Genomic DNA, 8,513 nt, shown 5'->3' with positions numbered 1-8,513 from the left:
TCTGGTGACCTAAATGGGAAGGAAATCCAACAAAGAGAGGATATATGTATACATAAGATCCCCAGAGGAGGAAATGGCAACCTCCTTCAGTATTCTTGCCTGGTAAATCCTATGGACAGAGGAGCCTGGAGGGCTACAGTCCTTGGGTTCACAAAGAGTCGGACACGACTTGACTCAGCAACTAAGCTCACATGCACTGCAGACTCAAGGCTGAGAATGCGGAGAGTCTTATGCTCAGCGTCAGCCCTGGGGTGAGATTAGAGTTGGGGTGGGGTGGGAGTCTCAGGGCCATGAACGAGCGCAGCTGTAAATACTGTATCGTCTTCCCACCAGAGAGAGATATGGATGATCCTCGGGCACCTAAGGCAGTAAGTACACCTCCCCACGATGCAGTCAACACGACATCCGTGCCTTGTGCAGAGGCAAGGATGACTCTTCTATTAACATGGCTTTGGCCTTTCTACCCCTTTAAAAGATTTTACGTCTTGTTGTCTGTTTACTGAGCTCCAGGCATAATCCTTGGTGTTGGGAACACAGCATCAATGCAGGGCTCTACTTGCTGCTCTGTCACAGACAGTCTAGCAAACAGAAGGCAAGAAATGTTGGCCTTGTCCTTTTGCAGCAATACAGAGTCTGCCGTTACTGCATGAAGGAGATTTACCTCTCTCTCGCCCTGCCGAGCCTGGCTCGCATTACTGGAGAAACCACCCAGCTGTAAACGCTCGCAGTAAAAGGGCAGTGGCGCCAGCGCCCATTAAATGAATTTGATTCCAAGTCGCCCCTGATGGGAAAGGGGAGGGGCTGCCACCTCTGTGAGGATCACAGGTTCCATGGAAAACCATCTGGGCTCATTCCTCTGCTTAAAGCGCACAGCTCCCTTCTGCCTAGAGACAGAACCAAAGTCTTAAGCGTGGCCTCCCAAACCCTGGCGTTCCCACTGCAGTGCCCTCCCCTGGGCCAGCCCCCTGCGCAAGTGCCTGCAGTTTCTGAATCAGAAGAGCACGACTTCCCTCTCCCCTGTGCCTGGGACTTCGCTCTGCCTGGCCCATCACCACTTTCTCCACTACCAGGTTTTACTGATATTCTCCTCCTCAAGGCGTACCTCAGCCCCCAGGCACTTGTGAGGGCCCACTGCTCCCTCGGTCCCTACCCCCACAGAGTTAGAGACTTAACTCTCTCGTTACAAAGCACCCATTCCTGCCAGAGACCTGTGAGCAGTCGGGTCAAGTCACCACTGAGCTCTTACTTGCCTCTCTTTCCCTCCCTCTGTCTGTCTGTCTTTCTCTCTTTCAGGGACTGTGAGCTGCTATTTCTGTGTCTCCAGAATGAGCATCATGTCCATGCATAAAGATAAGAAAGTTGGAAAAAGGAGGGTGGGCTCCTGATCACAATCCCAACCACGCTACCACCCCTATCTACTGGGGTGTGTGTCTACTGGAATGTGTGCATGTTGGGGTGCATCTGTGTGTTGGCAGAAGGGCAAGGAAAAGAAACAGATGTGAGAGGGAAGCTAGGCAATGACAGTACTGTAACTTACCCACTCTCATATCATTCAAACCTGGACAGTATTCACTTTGTAACTCTATTCTATTTCTCTCTCATTTCTCTCTGGAGAAGGAAATGACAACCTGCTCCAGTATTCTTGGAGAATTCCATGGATAGAGGAATTCTTGGAGAATTCTTCCAGAATTCTTGGAGAATTCTATGGATAGAGGAGCCTGGTGGGCTACATACAGTCCATGGGGTCACAAAGAGTCAGACACGACTGAGTTGGACATTTCTCTGTAGTTCATTTTCCGCTGGGCAACCAGGGGGGTTGTTTCACAATAAGAGCATACCATGTCACCTCTTAGCTTGAAATCCTAAAATGGCTTCCCAAGAATCACACAGAACAAAACCAAAGTCCTTACAGCGGCCCTCGAGGTCTCCTGTGACCTGCCCCTGCCTGTGACCTCTCTGCTCTGGCTCTCACATCTCTCCCCTCTCACTAGTACCCTGCTGGCCTCTCAGCACCAGCTCTTCCCTCAGTGCAGACTCTTCTTTCCCAGATGCTTTGGTTTTGCTCATTTTGTCAATGAGATTGACCTTGACTGCGTCAACTCAACACATTCAAAACTGACCTTGACCTTTCTATTCAACCATGTGCCTCTCCCCCACCTCCTTACCAAGCTCTGCTGTTTAATTTTCTCTTTTTTCCATACCTTTCATCACCTTCTGGGCTTCCCAGGTGGCGTTAGTGATAAACAGTCCGCCTGCCAACGCAAGAGATGTAAGAGACTGAGGTTGGATCCCAGGATTGGGAAGATCTCCTGGAGGAGAGCATGGCAACCCACTCCAATATTCTTGCCTGGAGAATCCCATGGACACAGGAGCCTGGCGAGCTATAGTCCATGGGGTCACAAGGAGTCGGACACGACTGAAGCGACTTAGCATGCTCACATTCACCTTCTATCATACCAGATACTTTGCTAACTTGTTTATTGTTTACTGTCTCCTGCCTGCACCAACCGCCCCCCTCCAGATATTTTTGTCTATTTTGTGGTTATGTAGCTATTTGTTAAGTCTTTCCCCTAGTCAGTTATAGTGCTTCCTTTTTCACTATAATATTGTTAAGAATAATATTTTACTATATAAATCTTCACATAGACCTTTGATTATTTCTAAGAATTTGAGTCACTTGATCAGATGTTACATACTTATAAGACTTTTGATGCCTATTACAAACTTGATTTCCTGTCACGTTTTTTGTATAATATATGCTTGTTGAGAAGCAATATTGGGGGCAGACTATAAACTTAATTATGTGTCCCAGCAATTCCACTCTAGGAGTCTACCCACAAGAAATGAAAACACATCCACACAAACACATGTATATGACTGTTCAGAGCAGCGTTCTTCATCATAGTCCCCAAGTGGAAGTAACTGAGCTGTCTATCCAATGGTGAATGGATAAACAAGAGGAGGCATTTTCATACCATGGAATACTACTCAGCAGTAAAAAGGGCAGAACAATTGATTCATGCTACCATAAGAATGTGCTTGTGCTAAGTGAAAGAAGTCAGATGCAAGCAACTACATTTGCATGCTTCTGTTTACATGAAATGTCCAGAAAAAGCACATCTGAGGAGACAAAAAGCAGATAAGTCATTACCTCGGGCTGGGGTTGGAGCAGGGATTCATTGTAAACAGATGCAAGAAACATTTGGGGATGGTGGAAATGTTCTAAAACTGGATTTGTGGGGATGGTTTTACAACTCTATACAAAAATAATAGAATTGCATACTTACAACGGGTTAATTTTATGGTACGTAAAACTACACCTGAATAAAGTCATTAAGGGAATTGGGAATAAACGTAATCAGAGGGAAAGATTAGGGAGAAAGTTCATATAAAATGCATGCTGTGATTTTAACAGTTTGAGAAAAAAAGAGTATAGCATAAGAGAAAGAAAGGAAGAAGGGAGGATGGGAGGAAAGAGAAGGAAAGGAAGAAGTGAGGAAAAGGGAGGGAGAGAAATATCGTGCATATACTACAGGTCCCCTTTTGTGGTGGCTCAAGACTATTAGAAGCGACCCCACAGAAAATCCATGAAGTGAGTCGACCTTGCACAAATAATAATGAACTTACAGCCTATATACTGTCAGCAAATGTCTTTAAAGAAGAGGTACATGGGCCCACAGTGTCCCACAGAAGCAAATAAAGTCACAGAGGTAAAAAAAAAAAAAAAAAAAAAAACTAGGCCTGGTTTCCTAGCCACTATTATTCTTTATTTCAAAGAATTTATGGGCCTTAAATGTTAAAATAATTATTATAAAGCTCTCAAAGGTGGCTTCCATGTTTTCAAAAGGAATTTTAAAAAGGGAGCCTTCTAGACCGATGTGGCTCTGTTGGTGGCATTTCTGAGCAGTATTGTGGGGGGCAAGAGTGGGAGGTGGGTGCAGAGAATTCCAGGAGGAGCTACAGACAAAATAGTCCCAGAGAGAAGCAGACAGCAGATCATACTGGAAGGCCTGGAATTCTTCATTACACACAAAATGAGAATTTTCAGGACCATGTTTTATTTTTGTTTTTTTGGCTACAAGACACATGTTGCAGGATTTCAGTTCCCCAACCAGGGATTAAACCCAGGGCACTGCAGTGAAAAAACTGAATTCTAACCACTAGACCACCCTGGAACTCCCAAGTACTATGCATGTTAAGGACATCATTTTTTTAAAATCATATTCATACAGTTTGGATTTTTGTGACCTTCTGTAGTGATGAGTAAGATGCGCAGGTCAGATTTCAGCAAGTGATTAAGGTCACACATCACCTTATCTGTTTGCATGAGTGCTCAATCATGTCTGACTCTTCGAGACCCCATCGACTGTAGCCCGGAAGGCTCTTCTGTCCACGGGGACCTCCAGGCAGGAATACTGGAGCAGGCTGTCAATTCCTTCAGGGGATCTTCCCTTACCTCTTTATGTTTCACCAAACTGGTGCCTCCTGATGACAAGTACAGGCAGAGCTAGCCGTGTGTTCCTGGGGCAACATTGGGCTGCAGGCTGAGTCGGGGAACTGACTGACCATACACCCCCGGGGAGGATGCAGAATATAAGGGAGGGCTGTCAGTTCCTGGAACATCAGCAGATTCTTCACACCCTCGTGCTCAGAGATGTGAGGAGGGCAAGGAAATGAGAAGAACCAATGTGATTTCTTCCTGGGGGTGGGGCAGGCACAGGGGTCAGTGGTGGGGACCACAAAGGGGTGGTTTAGAGAGGACAATCAGGGCAGGCCAGAGGCTCGCAAATGTGTTGCATCGCTTTATTAAGTTATACCTAGGTTTCCTTCTGTTGTTCAGTCACTAAGTTGTGTCCAACCCTGCGACCCTATGAACTGCAGCACACTGGGCTTCCCTGTCCTTCACTATGTTCCAGAGTCTGCTCAAACTCATATCCTTTGAGTCGATTATGACACCCAAACATCTCATCCTTTGTCACCCCCTTCTCCTCCTGCCCTCAATCTTTCCCAACATCAGGGTCTTTTCCAATGAGTCAGCTCCTCAAATCAGGTGGCCAAGGAGCTTCAGCATCAGTCCTTCCAATGAATTGGGTTGATTTCCTTTAGGATTGACGGCTTTGATCTCCTTGCTGTCCAAGGCACTCTCAAGAGTCTTCTCCAGCACCACAATTCAAAAGTATCCATTCTTCAGCACTCAACCTTCTTTATGGTCCAGCTTTCACACCCATACATGACTACTAGGGAAACCAGAATTTTTAGTATACGGACCTTTGTCGGCAAAGTGATGTCTCTGCTTTTTAATATACTGTCTAGGTTTGTCATAGCATTTCTTCCAAGGAGCAAGCGTTTCCTTCTGCTGCCTAACAAATTATACAAACTTAGATGCTTGAATCAACACCCATTTCTTAGCTCAGAGCTCTATAAACCAGAAGTCCAGTGTGGCCTGGCTGGGTTGTCGTACAAGAGATCTTACAAGGCTGAAGTGAAGGTAAGGTCTTACAAGGTCGGCTGTGTTTCTTTCTGGAAACTCTGGGAAAGAATCTGCATCCAGGCTCCTTCAGGCTGTAGAACTTAGACCCTCACTATCCTACTGCCAGCCTAGGAGCACTCCCACCTCCCAGAGACTGCCCACATCCTTTGCCAGGAAAAGCCTAGTCCTTTTTAAGGACTAGGTCAGGCCAACTGAGGATAATCTATCTTAATGCCAATTAATTTGGGACCTTAATTACATCTGCAACTCCCTTCAAACAGCACCTAGATTAGTGTTTGATTGAGTGCCCGGGAGAAGGTGTTTACACACCAGGGCCTGGGAGGCTTGGGGGCCACTCTAGGATTCTGCTTGCAGCAAGTTACTTAGGGAAGCTGGTCCGTGTAGCTAAGTGATCCTCAGAGCAGGTGGTACCAAGCCCTAACGAATCTTTTGGAAATTCCCATGCAAATATTTTGTTGCGGTAACAGGGGATAGGTTCCACCAGCATTTAGTGCTCGGGGCCAGGTGGTGAGAAGACAGCCTCACACAATGAGGAATTAGGTTGCATGTTACTCAGCTTTCAAATGTCCCTCTAGGCCTTCGTGCCAATGGAAAATCAGTACTATTGTCTGAACTTCAATTTTTTTTACACAGTGTTTGTGCTGAATTTTACATAAATACAGTAGTGGATGAGCCAGGGGAAGAATATAAGTATTTTGTTTGGGGCTTTAACAAGATTTTCACCACTGGGGGGAAACTGCATGAGCAATGACAAGGCTACTCAGGGAGCCTGAATTATCAACGCGCCACCCCTGCTCCATCTGCAGCTGTCACTGGCCCTGTCTTCAGGATTCTAAGTACCAGCCTCGTCTCACCTCACGCCTTCTCATGTGGCAATACCTGAGCACTCACGTGTTGAAGCATTTTCCTGAAATTGATTTCTTAAGATTGTGTGTGTTGGTAGGTTATATTAGTATGAACCCTTTCGGGACTGTAAAGGGGATATTTCAACCTAGTGGTTATGATAAGGGGCCATGAGTCTGAAGAGCTGAGAACTAAAGCTCTACTGCATGCACCTCCTGAAGCTGGAATGGCCAACAGGGTGAATGGTGGGGCGTGTGGGATGTAAGCTCTTAGAGGTGGAAGGGACTTCTGTGAGCTCTGAGTCAATTTAATTACTTTATTTAAAAAAAGAGGAAACTAAGGTCAGAAAAGGGAATTAGTTAATGTCACCCAACTACTTAATGTTAATGCTGGCCCAGACCCAGTGAAGAGTTGACTCATTGGAAAAGACTCTGATGTTGGGAGGGATTGGGGGCAGGAGGAGAAGGGGACGACAGAGGACGAGATGGCTGGATGGCATCACCGACTCGATGAACGTGAGTTTGAGTAAACTCCGGGTGTTGGTGATGGACAGGGAGGCCTGGCGTGCTGCAATTCATGGGCTCGCAAAGAGTCGGACACGACTGAGCGACTGAACTGAACTGAACTGAGACCCAGTTCTCTTAATGAAAAAGTCAAATCATCTACATGCAACTACTTGAAAGGGAATTCCCTGGTGGTCCAGTGGTTAGGACTTGGAGCTTTCACATCCAGGTTCAATTCCTGGTTAGGGAACTAAGATTCAGCAAGCTGTCCCACGTGGTTCCAAAAAAAAAGAAAAAGAGAGAAGCTACTTGAAAATAAAATTAACATTCCGTAACTAAAGTATTGAGAAAAATATTTTCTTAAAGATCTGTTATAACAACTTAATATTATATAATTAAATCCACTATTTTCAGTTAAAATGTTGAAAGCCAGATTCTACTAGATGTAGAGTTGATTATAGAACTGATTATATCAAATCAATTGTATTTGGGATACTATCTAACTCAATATCAGCAAAGGAAGCATTTATTTATTTAATGAACTTGTGACTTGAAATTATTCCTGCTAATTTCTATTTACTTTCTGATACAGGTTGATTTTGGCCAATCTATACCAAGACTGGTTAGATGAGTTCAAAACACTGGGAAAAAATGAGGCCAAATCACTATCATACTTCATCTTTCCCAGAGGGCCAGTCACCAAAAGCAACTGGTTTTTCTTTCCCCAGTGGACAGTGCTGGACATTATACAAACCTACATAACTCAGTTGGTAAAGAATCTGCCTGCAATGCAGGAGACCTGGGTTCAATTCCTGGGTCAGGAAGATCCCCCTGGAAAAGGAAATGGCAACCCACTCTAGTGTTCTTGCCTGGAGAATCCCATGAACAGAGGAGCCTGGTGGGGCTCCATGGGGTCACAAGGAGTCTTGACAGGACTGAGCAACTAGACCACCACCACCACTTAGCTTTGAAGTTGCCATAAGCTTTCCTTTGCTGCCACCTACTGGATAAAACGAGCATAGTTTTAAATAAAGCTTTTCAGTTCAGTTCAGTCGCTCAGTCTTGTGCGACTCTTTGCGACCCCATGAATAGCAGCACACCAGGCCTCCCTGTCCATCACCAACTCCCAGAGTTCGCTCAGACTCACATTCATCGAGTCAGTGATGCCATCCAGCCATCTCATCCTCTGTCGTCCCCTTCTCCTCCTGCCCCCAATCCCTCCCAGCATCAGAGTCTTTTCCAATGAGTCAACTCTTCGCATGAGGTGGCCAAAGTACTGCAGTTTCAGCTTTAGCATCATTCCTTCCAAAGAACACCCAGGGCTGATCTCCTTCAGAATGGACTGGTTGGATCTCCTTGCAGTCCAAGGGACTCTCAAGAGTCTTCTCCAACACCACAGTTCAAAAGCATCAGTTCTTTGGTGCTCAGCTTTCTTCACAGTCCAACTCTCACATCCATACGTGACCACTGGAAAAACCATAGCCTTGACTAGACGGACCTTTGTTGGCAAAGGAACGTCTCTGCTTTTCAATATGCTATCTAGGTTGGTCATAACTTTTCTTCCAAATAAAGCTTTTATCTTCCTTCTATTGTTTTAAGGGACTTTCCTAGTGGCTCAGAGGTAAAGAATCCATCTCCCAGAGCAGGAGACACAGAAGACATGGATTCGTCTCTGG

General features: G+C 45.5%; 1 long non-coding RNA gene across 1 annotated transcript; it reads right to left on the bottom strand.

Moving 5' to 3' along the window:
- Positions 1-1,575, bottom strand: LOC129657223 (uncharacterized). The gene is made up of 2 exons (XR_008716618.1): positions 1,209-1,575; positions 1-880 (listed from the first exon to the last, which is right to left on the bottom strand). It is a non-coding gene; the product is annotated as an uncharacterized LOC129657223 (long non-coding RNA).
- Between the last annotated feature and the right edge of the window lie 6,938 nt (positions 1,576-8,513).

The sequence above is a fragment of the Bubalus kerabau genome, chromosome 7 (assembly GCF_029407905.1).
Source record: "Bubalus kerabau isolate K-KA32 ecotype Philippines breed swamp buffalo chromosome 7, PCC_UOA_SB_1v2, whole genome shotgun sequence".
In the NCBI taxonomy this organism is placed as follows: Eukaryota; Metazoa; Chordata; class Mammalia; order Artiodactyla; family Bovidae; genus Bubalus; species Bubalus kerabau.
The sequence above is the reverse complement of the archived record's forward strand: the minus strand, read 5'-3'. Positions and strand labels throughout refer to the sequence as shown.